Source organism: Suricata suricatta, chromosome 2 (assembly GCF_006229205.1).
Source record: "Suricata suricatta isolate VVHF042 chromosome 2, meerkat_22Aug2017_6uvM2_HiC, whole genome shotgun sequence".
NCBI lineage: Eukaryota > Metazoa > Chordata > Mammalia > Carnivora > Herpestidae > Suricata > Suricata suricatta.
Genome location: NC_043701.1, coordinates 65,723,238 through 65,738,721, shown reverse-complemented (window position 1 = coordinate 65,738,721; position 15,484 = coordinate 65,723,238). Strand labels below are relative to the sequence as shown.

The 15,484-nt window shown below is 36.7% G+C and overlaps 1 long non-coding RNA gene and 1 pseudogene across 1 annotated transcript in view; both read right to left on the bottom strand.

Annotated features, from left to right (window-relative positions):
* LOC115282145 overlaps positions 1–10,834 on the bottom strand; it is a 42,061-nt gene extending 31,227 nt beyond the window's left edge. Inside the window, exon 1 of the long non-coding RNA XR_003904528.1 lies at positions 10,767–10,834. This is a non-coding gene — a long non-coding RNA (uncharacterized LOC115282145). The remainder of the gene's footprint in view (positions 1–10,766) is intronic.
* Positions 10,063–10,126, bottom strand: LOC115286165 (annotated as a pseudogene).
* Positions 10,835–15,484: the final 4,650 nt, after the last annotated feature.

The following is a 15,484-nucleotide window of genomic DNA, read 5'->3' as shown; positions in this document are numbered from 1 at the left end:
GAATTTTGTTTTTGTTAATCCATTTAAAGATAGAGAAAATAAACCAATTACATGTTAACCTAAATGTTTTTATACAAACTATATTTTCCAAAACAAAACAAAAAAATCACTTAAAGAGTAAAATTGTTTTAAATCTTTGTAAATCTCTTTAATATCCACCTTACTAGAAAGTGGCTGCAATTTCTGCCAAGCAAGACAGAGTAATGGGATCAGGTTTACCCTCTTTCTTGCAACATCTAAGAAACTGGACAAAATATATTCTAAAGACATTTGGCAGTGAAAGACACTCATCCCTGAGACATGGAAAATGAATGAAATGAGCCCTAACATTGCTGAAGCTTACTCCCTTGGGAGAGTTCCTGAGGGCAATGCCAGGAGGGCAACCCTGTAAAGTTCTGTAGTTTTCTTGAGTTGATATGATGCTGGAGTGTAGGTATGTCAAATTGAATAAAGTATATAGGGCAGAATACCAAAAGAGAGAGCTACATAAAGAGAAAATTCCAGAGATCCCAGAGAGCACCTGTCAAGAGTGCAGGCAAGAAGTGATTGGAGGATCCATGTAAGAAAACTACATGAAGTTATGGAGTCACCTAAAAATTTAGGAAATGCAAAAATGGGGAAAAGTTGAAAATAGTATCTATTCCCACAGGTCAGAGTGGAAAACCTCATCATTCATGAGGCATCAAAGTAGAGTACTCAGAAAAGTAAGCCTCAGTTATGGGGAAAGATTGATTCAAAACTAATGATAAACTCTGCTCTGGTCTTGCTTTTAAAAGCTCATAAAACAAGACCCAAAAGGATCAGATTGTTCCCGAGTAACTTATTCACTTCCCAGAACAAGGTTCACAAATATTTATAGGAATATAAAAATATCCAGCATCCAATAAGGTAAAATATATAATGTCTGGCATCCAATAAATAATCAGGCATTCAAATAAGCAGGAAAATATAACCACAAATGAGAAATAACCAACTGAAACTGTATCTATGATACAGATAATAGAAGTAGTAAAAACAAAAAAGAAATTAAAACAGTTATTCTAACTGAATTCCATATGTTTAGGAAATAAGGTGAAAGAATGAACAGGTTAGGTAGAGATATGAGTTCATAAAGAAGATCCAACCTGAAATTCCAGATAGGAAAACTACAATGTGTCTAATGTAAAATATACTGGAGATTAATGGAAGATTAGATACTGAAGAAGAAAAGATTAGTAAATTTGATGATATCACAATTGAAACCATACAAAATGAAACAAAGAAACAAAAGTTGAAAAAAAAAGAAAATGAAAGTGTTGAACAGCCTAATATTCATGGATACCTTGAAGCAGATAAGGACATCAAAAATATTTTTGAAGTTTATTTATTTATTTTAAGAGAGAAAGAATGCATACAATTGGGGAAGGGGCAGATAGAGAGGGAAAGAGAGAATCTCAAGCAGGCTCCATGCTATCAGTGTGAAGGCTGATGTAGGGTCCAATCCCACAAACCACAAGATCATGACATGAGATGAAATCAAGAGTCAGATGCTTAACTGACTGAGTGACACAAACACCACCAGAAAAAACAAAAAAAATTTAATGTTTATTTATTAGAGAGAGAGAGAGAGTGCTAGCATGAGTGTGTGAACAGGGAAGGGGCAGAGAGAGAGAGAGGCTCAGAATCTGAAGCAGGCTCCAGGCTCTGAGCTGTCAGCACAGAGCCCAACATGGGGCTCTAACTCAGACTGCAAGATCATGACCTGAGCCAAAATTGGAAGCCCAATTGACTGAGACACCCAGAAGCCTCCAGAAAAAAATTTTTAAGAAATAATGACCAAGATTTTAATGAAACCAAATTTGATGAAATCTATAAATCCATAGATTGAAGAATCTCAATGAATTCCAAGCACAGGAATCATGAAGCAAACTACACCAAATCACATCATAATCAAATTGACCAAAACCAGTTGTGAAAAGGAAGATCTTCAAAAAACCAGGAAAAAAAAGAGACACATAATTCATACAAGAAAAAGAGATACAGATAAAGGTAGATTTTGTCATGAACACAATGCAAGGCAGAAGACCAATGGAACTGGGGGAAAAAATCCCTACCAATGTATGTCTTTATTACATGAAAATATCTCTTAAAAACAAAGGCAAAATCCTTTTTCAGACATACAAAAGCTGAAAGAATTTATTACCAGCAGATCTACACAAAAAGAAATATTAAAGGAAGACCTTCAAGTAAAAGAAATAGGTCAATAGATATAAGCCTTAAAAAAAAAGAAAAAAAAAGAAATCTCATCTACACAAAGGGATAAACCAGACCAGAACACCAATTCATAAAGAAATAAAGAAATATTTCTTTATATTGTTTAAATACTTTAAAATTATAAACAGTTATTCAAGTAAAAACCATTATGATGCATTGTGGAATTTATAACACATGTAGAAGCAAAGTGTTTGGTAAGAACAGCACAAATTCTCAGAAGGAATAAATGGAAGTATAGAAGTATATAAAGTTCTTTTACCATATGTGAAGTAGTATAACATCAATTCGAAGTAGAATGTGGTAAGTTTATTTTTTAATTTTTTAAATGTTTTATTTATTTTTGAGAGAAAGAGAGACAGCAAGACCAGGGGAAGGTCAGAGAGAGAGGGAGACACAGAATCTGAAGACAGGCTCCAGGCTCTGAGCTAGCTGTCAGCTCAGAGCCTGATGCAGGGCTTGAATCCATGAACAGTGAGATCATGATCTGAGCCAAAGTCAGACGGTTAAGTGACTGAGCCACCCAGGTGCCCCAGAATGTGGTAAGTTTAAAACAAACCCTAAAGCAACCAGTGAAGCCAAACCAAACCAAACCAAATAGCTATAGCTAACAAGCCAACAAAAATAATAAAAAAGGAATTGTAAAAATTGCTCAGTCAGTTAATCCTCTGACTTCGGCTTAGGTCATGAAAGCATAGCTGGTGAGTTCGAGTCCTACATCAGGCTCTGTGCTGACAGCTTGGAGCCGGGAGCCTGTTTTGGATTCTGTGCCCCCACCTCCCTGCTTGCATTTTCAGTCTCTGTCTCTGTCTCTGTCTCTCTCTCTCTCTCTCTCTGTCTCTTTCTCTCTCTCTCAAAATTAAACATTAAAAAAAGACTTTAAAATAAATGAAGCAAAATCTGACAGAAGTGAAAAGAAAAGTAGCTAAATCAATAATTATATTTGGGGATGTCAACTTCCTCAATTACTGATAGAAAATGTAGATAGAGAATTCATAAGTATATAGAAAACCTGAACAACGCTACTGACCAATTTGACCTGATTGGAATTTGTTATATATTCCAACAAATAGTAGATTATACCTTATTTTCAAGTGTACATAAACCATTTACCAAGATAGGTCATATTCATGACAGTATAACAAGTCTCAATAACTAAAAGGATCTAAATCATACAAAACATATTCTCTGACCACAGTGGAATTAAACTTAAAATCAATAACAAAAAGATTGTCTGATAAATCAACAGGGGAATTAGAAAGTATTTTGAACAGAATGAAACTAAAAACAAATCATATGAAAATTTGTGGGATGAAAATAAAGCAGTATTCAAAATCTTGTAGCACTGAATGTCTGTATTAGAAAAAAAGAAAGTTTTTTTGTTTTTGTCTTCAGCTTCACATTTGGAGGCTTGAGGGAAAAAACAGAATAGAATTAAAAATAAAAATATTTATCAATGAAACTGAAAACAAAACAAAACAATAGAATCAATAAAATAAAAAAATTGATCCTTAGAGAATTGTAAGAAAATTTATAAACCTCTAGCTATACTAATCAGGGGAAAATGGAATATATAAATTTCTAATATCAAGAATGAGGGTGGTGATATCAATACAAATTCCCCAGATATTAGAAAAATAAGGGGAATAATAAAATGTTATGCCAATAAATTGAACTTAGATGAAATTTAAAAGTTTTCTTAAAAGACACATATCACTACCACTCATAGAAAAATTCCTTGAAAGACACCAACTACTAAAAGATCACCCCTACTAAAAAAATTGAATTTGTAGTTTAAAAATCTTCTCCACAGAACAACCAGAGCCCAGATAGCTTCACTGGAGAGTTCTGCCAAACCTTTCAGGAAGAAATAATACAATTCTATACAAGTCTCCTCTGGAAATGAAGTGAAGAGGAGGGAATACTTCCCAGTTTATTTTATGAGACCAGAATGACTAAACCAGACAAGATATAATGAGAAGAGAAAGCTATGACCCAATATTTCTCATGAACGTAGACAGAACATTTTTAACAAAAATGTTAACAAATTGAATCTAAAATAAAACAAAAGAGAAATATCAACAAAAGAGAAATAATTGTAACAGAATATTATGAAAATTTATATACCAACAAATTGGACAGCTTAGAAGAAATGGATAAATTCCTAGAAACATGTAACTTACCCAAACTAAAGCAGGATGAAATAGATTTGAATAGCCCAACAACCAGCAATAAAATTGAACCAGTAATCAAAGAACCCCCCACCTTACCACCCCCAAACAAAAGTCAGACCCAGACAGCTTCACAGGCAAATTTTCCAAACGTTTAAAGAGGAGCTAATATCTATTCTTTTCAAACAATTCCAAAAAATACAAGAGGAAGGAAAACTTTCAAATTCATTCTATGAGGCCAGCATTACCCTCCCTGACACCCAAACCAGATAAAAACACCACACAAAAAGACAACTATAGGCCAATATCTCTCATGAATATAGATGCAAAAATTCTCAACAAAATATTAGCAAATCAAATCCAACAATACATTAAAAAAATCATACGTCAGGATCAAGTGGGATTGATTCCCAGGATGCAAGGATGGTTCAATATTCACAAAATGTAATATATCACATCAATAAGAGAAAGGATAGGGGCTCCTGGGTGTCTCTGCCAGTTAAGTGTATGACTCCTGATATCAGCTCAGATCATGATCTTACAGTCAGTGGGATAGAGCCCCACAGCAGGCTCTGTGCTGACACTGTGGAGCCTGCTTGGGATTTATTCTCTCCCTTTCTCTCTGCCCCTCACTTGTGTGCTCGCTCTCTCTCGCTCTCTCGCTCTCTCTCTCTCTCTCAAAAAATAAATAAACATAAACAATTAAATAAGAGAAAGGATAAAAACCATATGATCATTTCAATAGATGCATAAAAAGCATTTGACAAAGTACAACATCCATCCATTCATGATGAAAACCCTCTGCAAAGTAGGTCTAGGGAGAACATATCTCAACATAATAAAGACCTTATATGAAAAACTTACAGCCAATATCATGCTGAATGGTGAAAACCTGAGAGCGTTTCCCTAAGACCAGAAATAAGACAAGAATGCCCACTCTCACCATTTTTATTCAATATAGTACTGGAAGCCCTAGCTACCACAGCAATTAGGACTCTCATTATTTGCAGATGATATGATCTTATATATGGAAAACCTGAAAGATAATGGAATACTATTCATACACAATAGAGAATGAAATCTTGCCATTTGCAACCTGGATAGAGGTAGAGAGTATAATGCTAAGAGAAATAATTTGTCAGAGAAAAACAAACATCATATGATTTCACTCAGATGTGGAATTTAAGAAGCAAAATAAATGAGCAAAGGAAGAGAGAGAGAGAAACGAAGAAACAAATTCTTAACTATAGAGAGCAAATTGATGGTTACCAAGAAGGAGGTAGGTTGGGGGGGGGGGGATGGATTAAATAGGGAATGGGGATTATGGGGATTTGGGAGTACACTTATCATGATGACAATAAAAAAAATAAATTTTTGGTTAGACTATATTAGTGAGGAAAAAAGGCATTCTCAAAGCAAAATATTTTGAGACTATTTAATATAATTCCTGTCAAAATCATAATCTTATATGTACTATGAATATTTATCTTGAATCACAAAGATTTGATGTGAAATAAAACACTCAGGCTATGTCAAAAAAAAAGAGAAAAGTCTATAAACAAAAGAATAATATATCACAATCAAGTAGAGTTTATCCCAGAAATGCAAGGTTGGTTTTAGCATTAAAATCCAAACACTGTAATACCATATTAATAAACTAAAAAAGAACAGCCACATGATTATCTCAATAAATGCAAAAACATTTTTTACAAAGTCCAATATAAATTCCTGATAAAAAGTCAGCAAACTAGAAATGGATGGGAACTTTCCCATCCTGATAAATCACATGCATAAAAAACTTACAGGTTAACAACATACTTAATGGAGAAAAACCAGAATGCTTTCCCACTGATGTCAGAAACAAGGGAAGTAGGTTTTTCTCTTGTTTCTAGTCAACATTGTACTGGAGGTTCTAACCAGTGAAGTGCAGTAAGATAAGAAGAGGAAACAAAAGGCACACAGATTGGAAAGGAAGAAGTAAAACTCTCTTTACTCATGTGCTTGCTCTGTAGAAAATCTAATGGAATAACAGCAACCAAAGCCTGCTTTAGTACAAGCTCAATAAACAACAAAAAAAGTTCTTTTTGTTTACTAGTAACAATTGGAAATTGAAATTTTAAAATACTATTCATAGTAGGATCCAAAAACTAAGTACTTAAAGATAAATCTGACCAAAAATATGCAAAGCCTATATACTTAAGAAGAAAAAACATTGCTGACAGAAGTTAAAGAAGACCTATATTATAAAGATATATATTGTCATCATGAATTGAAAACTCAACATTGTTTGGAAGTCAGTTATCCCTAAACTAATCTATAGATTCAATCCCAATTGATATCACAACAGGATTTTTTTTTTTTACAGAAATGAACAAGTTGATATTTTTATATGGAAAGGCAAAGGCCTTACCCAAAACAGTGTGAAAAAGAACAGAGTTATAGGACTTTCTCTACCTGAATTCAAGACCCATTATCCATCTACAGTAAGCATACAGTGTGGTAGTGGGAGGTTGCCTGGGTGGCTCAGTCACTTAAGAATCTGTCTTGGTTTTGACTCAGGTCATGATCTCACAGTTCATGGGATAGAGCCCCGTGTCAGGCTCTGTGCTGACAGCACAGACCCTGCTTGGGATTCTCTCTTCTTTCTCTCTGCCTCTCCCCCACTTGTACATATGTGCTCTCTCCTTCTCTTTCTCAAAGTAAATAAATAAAGATTAGGAAAAAAAAAAAAAGACAGCATGATATTGGCATTAACACAGGGAACCAAGTAATGAAACAGAAGAGAGAACAGAAACAAATTCACTCAACATGAACAACTAATTTTTGACAAATATGTAAAGGCAATTCAGTGAAGAAAAGGTAGTCTTTTCAACAATGGTGCTGGAATAATATATTCATATTTTAAAAAATGAACTGTGGTCACTATCTTGCACCATACACAAAAAACAACTCAAAATGCATCATGGATCTAAATGGAAAACCTGTGACTAAAACATTTAGAAAACATAGGACAAAATCCTTGTGACCTTGAGTTATTTACTAGGTAGAACACCAAGAGTATAATTTACAAAAGAACAAGCATAATGAAAATAACATGGAAATCAAGAGCTCCTCTTAAAAAAAAAAAACAGGGGTGCCTGGGTTGTTCATTTGGTTAAGTGTTTGACTCTTGATCTCAGCTCAGGTCTTGACCTCAGGGTTATGAATTCAAGCCCCATGCTGGGTTCTCCACTGGGCATGACATGGAGCCTATTTAAAGAAGGAAAATTGAGTGGCACCTGGATGGCTCAGTTGGTTAAGCATCTGACTTCAGCTCAGGTCATGATCTCACGGTTTATGAGTTCAAGCCCCATGTCAGGCTCTATGCTAACAGATCAGAGCCTGGAGCCTTCTTTGCATTCTGTGTCTCTTTCTCTCTGTCCCTCCCCTGTCATGCTCTGTCTCTCTCTCTCAAAAATAAATAAACATTATTTTTTTAATTGAAACATGTATCTAGAAAATAAATGGGCAGATGTTTAGTGTAGCAATATCCATAATATTCAAAAAGTAGAAACAATGTAAATACCCATCAACCAATGAATAAACAGAATGTGATATATTATTTGTTAATAAAAAGGAATGAAGTACTGATATATACTATAGCATTGATCAATTCCAAACACATTATACTAAGTGAAAGAAGTCAGCCACACAATAGACCACATATTATATGATTCCATTTATATGACAAATGCCCAGAATAAGGAAGTTCACAGAGACAGAAAGTAAATTAAAACTTGCATGGGGCTGAGGTGAAATTTAGGGGAGCAAGAATGGGAGATAATCACTGGATGCACACGGGATTTCTCCTTGGGATGCTAAGAATGCTCAAAAAGTGTTCTACAAATAGACTATGGTAATGGTTGACAACCCTGTGAATATAGTAAAAGACCACTGAACTGTACCCTTTAGTTGGACAAATTTTGATATGTGAAATACCTTTATATAAAGGCATAAAAATATAAAGGGAGATGCTCAATATCATTAGTCACTAGGAAAAGGAAAATCAAAACCACAATGTGATATACCATCCACCTACTAGAATATCTGAAACCGACTGGCCATTCAGAGTGTTGGTGGGCATGTGGAGCCCCTGGAACTCTCATACACTGCAGGGAGGAATATCCAATGGTATGACCGTTTTGGAAAACAGTCTGGCAGTTCCTTAAAAAACGAAACATACACCCACTACATAACCCAGTCATTTCACTTCCTCGTCGTATTTACTATGAGAGATGAAAGCTTATGTCTATACAAAGCATTATACATGAATGATAATAGAAGGTTTATTTGTAACAGCCCTAAACAGAAACAATCCAAATGTTCAAAAGGTGAACATATAAACAAACTCTGGCATAATACAATGAAATACTACTCACCAAAAGATAAATAAAAAGAACGAACCATTGATACATACTATAATATCAATGAGTATCAAAATAAGTAAGCTAAGTGAAAGAGAATCCTGAGGAACAAAAAAACAAATGCAATTTCATATATATATATGAATATATATATTTCTGAAAAGGATAAACTGATTCATCATGACAGAGAGCAGAGCAGTGGTTGTCTGAGGATGGCAGGGGTAGGGAGGGAGTGAGAGCTGCAAGAGTGAGTGAATATAAAGGCGCTAGAGCCAACGTAGAGATGACAAATACCTGCATGAAAGTGATTACTGAGATTTTGTGGTAGACATGTATGCCCAAATCTATCAAATTGTACACTTTAAACATGTGTAGTTTGTTGAATGTCACCTAGGCCTCAACAAAGATGTTAGAAAAGGAAGAAGATAGCTATACTCTCAAAAGTGTTTATTTCATTTGTCTTTGACATGTTGTTTGGTTATGTATATGAAGAAAACTCAGGGGGCGCCTGGGTGGCTCAGCTGGTTGAGCGTCCAACTTTGATTTCAGCTCAGGTCATGATCCCAGGGTTGTGGGATTAAGCTCACGTCAGGTTCTGCACTGAGCCTGCTTAAGAGTCTCTAGGTCTCTCTCTCTACGGGACATTTGGGTGGCTCAGTCAGTTAAGCATTCGACTTCGACTCAGATCCTGATCTTGTGGTCCAGGGGTTCGAACCCCACATTGGGCTCTGTGCCGACAGCTCGGAGCCTGAGCCTGCTTCAGATTCTTTGTGTCCCTCTCTCTCTCTGCTCCTCCTCCACTCACACTCATCTCTCTCTCTCTCTCAAAAATAAATAAACGTTTAAAAAAATTAAAAGATTCTCTCTCTGCCTCGTCCTTGCTCCTCCCTCTCCCCTGCTCACATTATTTCTCTCTAAAAATAAATAAATAAATAAATAAATAAATAAATAAATAAATAAATTAAAGAAACCTACTTCTATTTAAAAAGAGCAAAAGAAAACTCAGGGGTGTGTCTGGCTGGCTCAGTCAGTAGAGCATGTGATTCTTGATCTTAGGGTTCTAAGTTCAAGTGCCACATTGAGTGTAGAGGCTACTTAAAAATAAAATCTTACGAATGAAAAAAGAAAATTCGTCTCAGCACAGATATGTTACTAGAAAAGAGAGATATTTTATTAGACTTTCTTGATAATTGTAGATATTCTCCTTTGCTACTGTATGCAAACGTGGCATGTTATTTTCTTTGCGCAGGGGCCATGCTAATCTTCTCCGTATCATTCCAATTTTAGTATATGTGCTGCCGCTATTTTCTTAAAGGTAAGTCACAGGGTGGAATGTGAAACGATACCATGCACATTTTATACTATTTCATTGAAATCAATCGGCCCATATTATACTTTTATAGATCTTTTACATGTGTATGATTTTAACCTGGAAGATCCCTGAAAGAATCTTGGGAACCCCCAGAGCTCCCTGAACCATACTTTGACTTAAATTATTCTATTTTTAAAATGTCTGTTTATTTATTTTGAAAAAGTGAGCACAAACAGGGGGAGGGACAGAGACAGAGGAGAGAGAGAATCCCAAGCAGGCACCATGCTGTCACTGAGTAAAGCCCTACATGGGCTCAATCTCATGAACCCTGAGATTAGGACCTGAGCTGAAATCAAGAGTCAGATGCTTAACTGACTGAGCCACCCAGGTGCTCCTAAATTATTTAATTTTTAAAAAAAGACTTAAATTGCCAACTAAGATGAAGGCAATTCTTGCAGCTGAGCCAACAACAAAGGATTTGTGACAAAGAGAGGAAGAAGGCAGGGTTCATGCTGATTTAAAGACTATATTTGGTAGGTAGTTTGGGTTAGTTCAATTTCTGCAACAAATTGCTACTCTGTCCTCTTTAAATATCCTCTTGAAACAAACTTCGTAAAAGATTTTCAGTACCTGTGTACACTGATGAGCACCCAGGGGAACACAGAAGGGCTAAATGGCACTGCCACTCTTCAGCTGACATATACTATCTGAACATATCATTTATCTTTAACTTCTTGAAGCAGGAATAGTTATCTCTTGGGTGTGCTGTCAGCATCTGACATGGATCAGGGTCTCCGGCCAAGAGAAGTGCCCCCCTGCACCAATAAATACAAAAATAGAAAACAGTGATACATTATTTAGGACACAGAACTGTAAGTTGTCAGCATAGTAGATACATTTGCTCTAGCCTCTTTGTTTATGTACTCACTGACAATCATCTTCATCACTAAGTGCCTTTGACAATGTAGACTGATGTTTTAATAATGACAATCCTTACTCCCCAAGAACAACTTGGTGAAGGAGTTTTAAAAAAAATCCTCCTCCTCTCAGAATCTCTAGGAATGGGACAAAGGTATCAGCATTTTACTTTTTGAGTCCAAGCCATTATAACAGGCAGCCAGTATTGAGTCCATAATGAATACATCACATTCTTAGTAAACACTTTGGTCTTCATCTGCTGCTCCCCCCTTACCCTCCCCTCAGTGGGTACCTATGTACAAAGACCTGCAATATATTGTTTTTGGAATATGTAAAAATCGTAAGACACAGACTTTGTTTTGAAGAGCATCTTATAACCTAGCTATATAAATGTTATTTACTATTATGGAGGCAGAATTAGGCTGGTTTACATTACAAACTACCTTACCCTACTAAGATGCTTAAAGAAGATAGAAAAAGTAAGTTGTAAACACAAAACACAACTACACGATGCACAAAGAACCAAGTATAGAGGTTCTGTCACCAGCTAGCAAGGTGGCACTCACAGTCAAATACCTGGTAGGGACTGAAGCAAGGAAGGAAGGATGAAATGGGTATCAGTTAAGGATGCCATGTCCCAATCCTGCAATTCACCTATGTGGAATGAAACAAGCCCGTAGGGGGAAAAAATAGTTGCTACCAAGATCTACATTTTAGATATGGGTGGAAAAACAATGGGAGAAAGTTTTGCTTCCAGAATTTTAAAATAATCCTGTTAATGAGATGTCATCTGATTAACTCCATGGCCAGGCGGTAAAATGGCTTAATTAGGACAGGCTGATTTCAGGGAATCAGAAAAAACCTGAAACTAAAAAGGGGCTTGGGTTAATATCATGGCTCTGTTTAAAAGTGGGACTGCTTGATTCTACCCAAAACAAATGGAAGCTGACTTGAAAATGGTGGAAAAGCCCAATTTGCTGAAGAGATGGGTCATGGTAAGAAATAAAACTGTACTAAAATTACCTGCACCATGAAAAACTGGTTCCCTCAAATTAAAACAACTGACGAAAACATATTCTTGTTGGAATAACAAGGCAGCCGAATTTCTCCACAAGGAAACCTTTTAATTTTCTTTTATAAACAAGATGCTTATAAATTAAACATTTACATTGGGGAATTATAATCACAGTCAACTCTCTGAAAGTAAGTGTTCTTAATTCTAATGCTCATTATTAGAGAAAGAAAATATGAAGAACAGTATCTCAGAATGGTGAAGCTAAAGGAGGAAAGAGAGATCAGCTAATTCTAATTCCGAGCCACCTCTCTTCAGGTAAATGGCAGGGTAAATGGTCACTCCAGGTCATGCAGGAAATCAGTCTAAGAGCAGATACAAGCCTAGGTTCCAGATACCAGAATAAGACCTCCTATCTCTGCTATATCTCACTTTGTATTTTAGCTGTACGTGAGCAAGTATAACTTTCAGGATCACCCACTAAGTTACAGAAGTATATGTAGAATCACAGTGTTGAGGAGGACCCAATGATCATCTAAGCCAGTCGTCACTTCCCAGCAGGTGAACTCCACAAGCATCCTTGGGGGCGTGGCACCCACAAATGAACACTCTGCATTGAGTATGTACTTAGCGTGTGTGTGACCAGTCAATATCTCACAATGCAATTCAAATTACTATCTGTTGCTTTAAACCCAAGGTATGATGAAGAACAGTGGATCAGGACCTTGGCTGGAAGCTATAACATGCATAACAACAAATGTAAGCCTTCTACTTGTTTTCTTTTCCACATTGAGTAATACTAGTGCTTTCTTCCAAAGCCTTATTTTCATCCTTTTAATAATTTATATTTCTTTCTTAGGACAGCTTCAGGTTCTCCAGTTCATTTTCCAGTTGGATAATTTCTTTAATTTACTGAGATCTCTCTGAGTCCTTGCCTATTTTCCAAAAGGGATGTTAATAAAAATAATACTGCTGATAGTTAATAATTATTGTGAGGTGACTAAGCATGTTCCCTAAGTGGCATGATAACTTAGGATATTTGCTGCTGAAAGGGACTTAAAAGAATAAGTAGTGTCCTTCCCTATTCCAAGAAGATCATCACACAACCCTATTCTGAGCTAGATTCCCTCCCCTCCATGGGGACTACTGCTGTTAGAGCTTCTTGGCTGACAGTAGAAGTTGTTAGGTCCCGGAAGACAACTCCTTAGCCAGACTTCGGGTTGGGAGTCTGGTGGATTGAAAGCAGCTCATGGAAACAGTGGGAGGGAGTTGCTGGGAGAGGGCCTCTCCTCCAGAGAGGTTGCAGATGTGCCCAGTGAAGCACAGCTGAGGGGTGTGTGTGGAAGGAGACAGGCACTGAGGTCTTAAGGCCTTGGAAGCAGAGGTGAGGATTGTGAGGCGGAGCCTGGGGTCAGCCAGGGAGGCCTCTATGGGGAGCATCTCTGAGCTGGCTAGGGCACGCGTGCCCAACAGACACACGAGGTGTCAGCCAGGCAGAAGCGTCAGAAGCTACTACCAGTGAATAAGGACCAGGCCATCTCCATACTTTCTAGACAGAAGATAATCCAGGAAGTAAAGTAACTTGGCCAAGGTCATACACATGCAAAGAATCCCAGCTCTGTCTGATTCCAGAACCCATAATCTTTATCATAGTGCCCATGACTTTGGTTATTCTATAATTTAAAAAAAAATCACTTTACAAATAATTATAAATTAAATCCGTCATCCAACTGAGGTCAATTTAATTATATACACTCTTGGACACAGATTTATGACATGTCAGTTTTTTCTTTTGTTTTTTTTCCATAATGTTTATTTATTTATTTTGAGAGAGACATGGGGAAGGGCAGAGAGAGAGAAAAGGGATGGAATTCAAGCCCAGGCAGGGCTCAATTCCATGGCTGCAAGATCATGACCTGAGCCAATATTAAGAGTCAGATGCTTAAACAACTGAATGACCCACGTGCTCCTGTCAGTTTTTTTTTTAAGTTTATTTATTTATTTATTTATATAAATAAAGAGAGTGAGCAGGGGAAGGGCAGAGAGAGGGAAAAACAGAATCCCAACCTGGCTCAGTACTATAAGGGCAGAGCCCAATGCGGGGCTCAAACTCACAAACCGTGAGATCACAGACTTCACTGGGACACTTAACCAACTGGGCCACCCAGATCCTCCAGTTTTTCTTTTTTTAAATTACATAAAAATTCTAACAGAGTCCATAACATGTACTAAAATTTTAAGTTAAAAAAATTAATTCTCGGTCTGGAGCTGGGGACTATGTGTCCCAGTGAAGAATGTGACACCTCAATTTAGTATTCAGCTAGCAACTATGACATGACAGTACTGTAGGAGGCTGTCCTCATCTTTGAGGACAAAATTCAAATTCTTTGTTTTCACAAAGTCATCTTCCAGCTATACTCTGCTTGCCTGTGACACTTACATACACTGGCAAATCCATTACAGCACATACCCTCTACAAACTGTAATCTATATGGATGATTATACGAAACAAATACTATACTTTCATCTAACATCCACGTTAAATGGAAGAATGGACTATATTTTAACTTCCATATATCTAGTCCCTAGCTCAATGCCTAGCACATAATATTCAAAAACTATTCATGGAATGGATGAAAGAGAATCTAAATAAGATCAGAATTTTAAAGTACTTGGTCTGGGGGGACCTGGGTGGCTCAATTGGTTAAGCATCTGACCCTTGATTTTGTCTCAGGTTGTGATCTCGTGGTTTCTGGGATTGGGCCCCGCATCAGGCTTAGCACTGTCAGCATGGAGCCTGCTTGGGATTCTGTCTCTACCTCTCTCTGTCCCTCTCCCACTCACGCTGTCTTTTGCTCTCTGAAAATAAATAAATAAATAAATGTGAATGAGTGAACAAATAAATGAATGAATGATAAATAAAAGCACTTGGTCTATTTCCCACATTTCCGAGGCTAACGTCTTCCCCCAAACAGCACAATTCATGTTGTTAGAATCTTCCAGCACCACTAATCTGACCCAGCAGTTCTGGCTGAGAGCAACATGAAGGATATAAATAGAAGGCAGAATAGCGTCTGCATTTCTGGGCAAAAACAAGTAACGCATTTGCTAACTCTGGGCATAAATCCCAAGGGATGCAAACTGGTCATAGCCTTTGGCAACAAGTCTAGTTTGCCTTAAAGCATCCCTCTTAGTACCAAATTTGGGAAAAATACAAATTCTCATATATAAATAATTGATCAAAACTTGTAAGAGAATTTGACTAAGACAACCCTGAACTCCTGAAACCCACCTGTCAAGGAGATTGTTAAATAACTTCAGAAAGTCAATGATTAAATTTGGCAGTAAGGGTTGGATTAGCTTTACAAGACACTAACGAAAACAAGCCACTAATTTGAATTTCAGGTCACTATTGAAT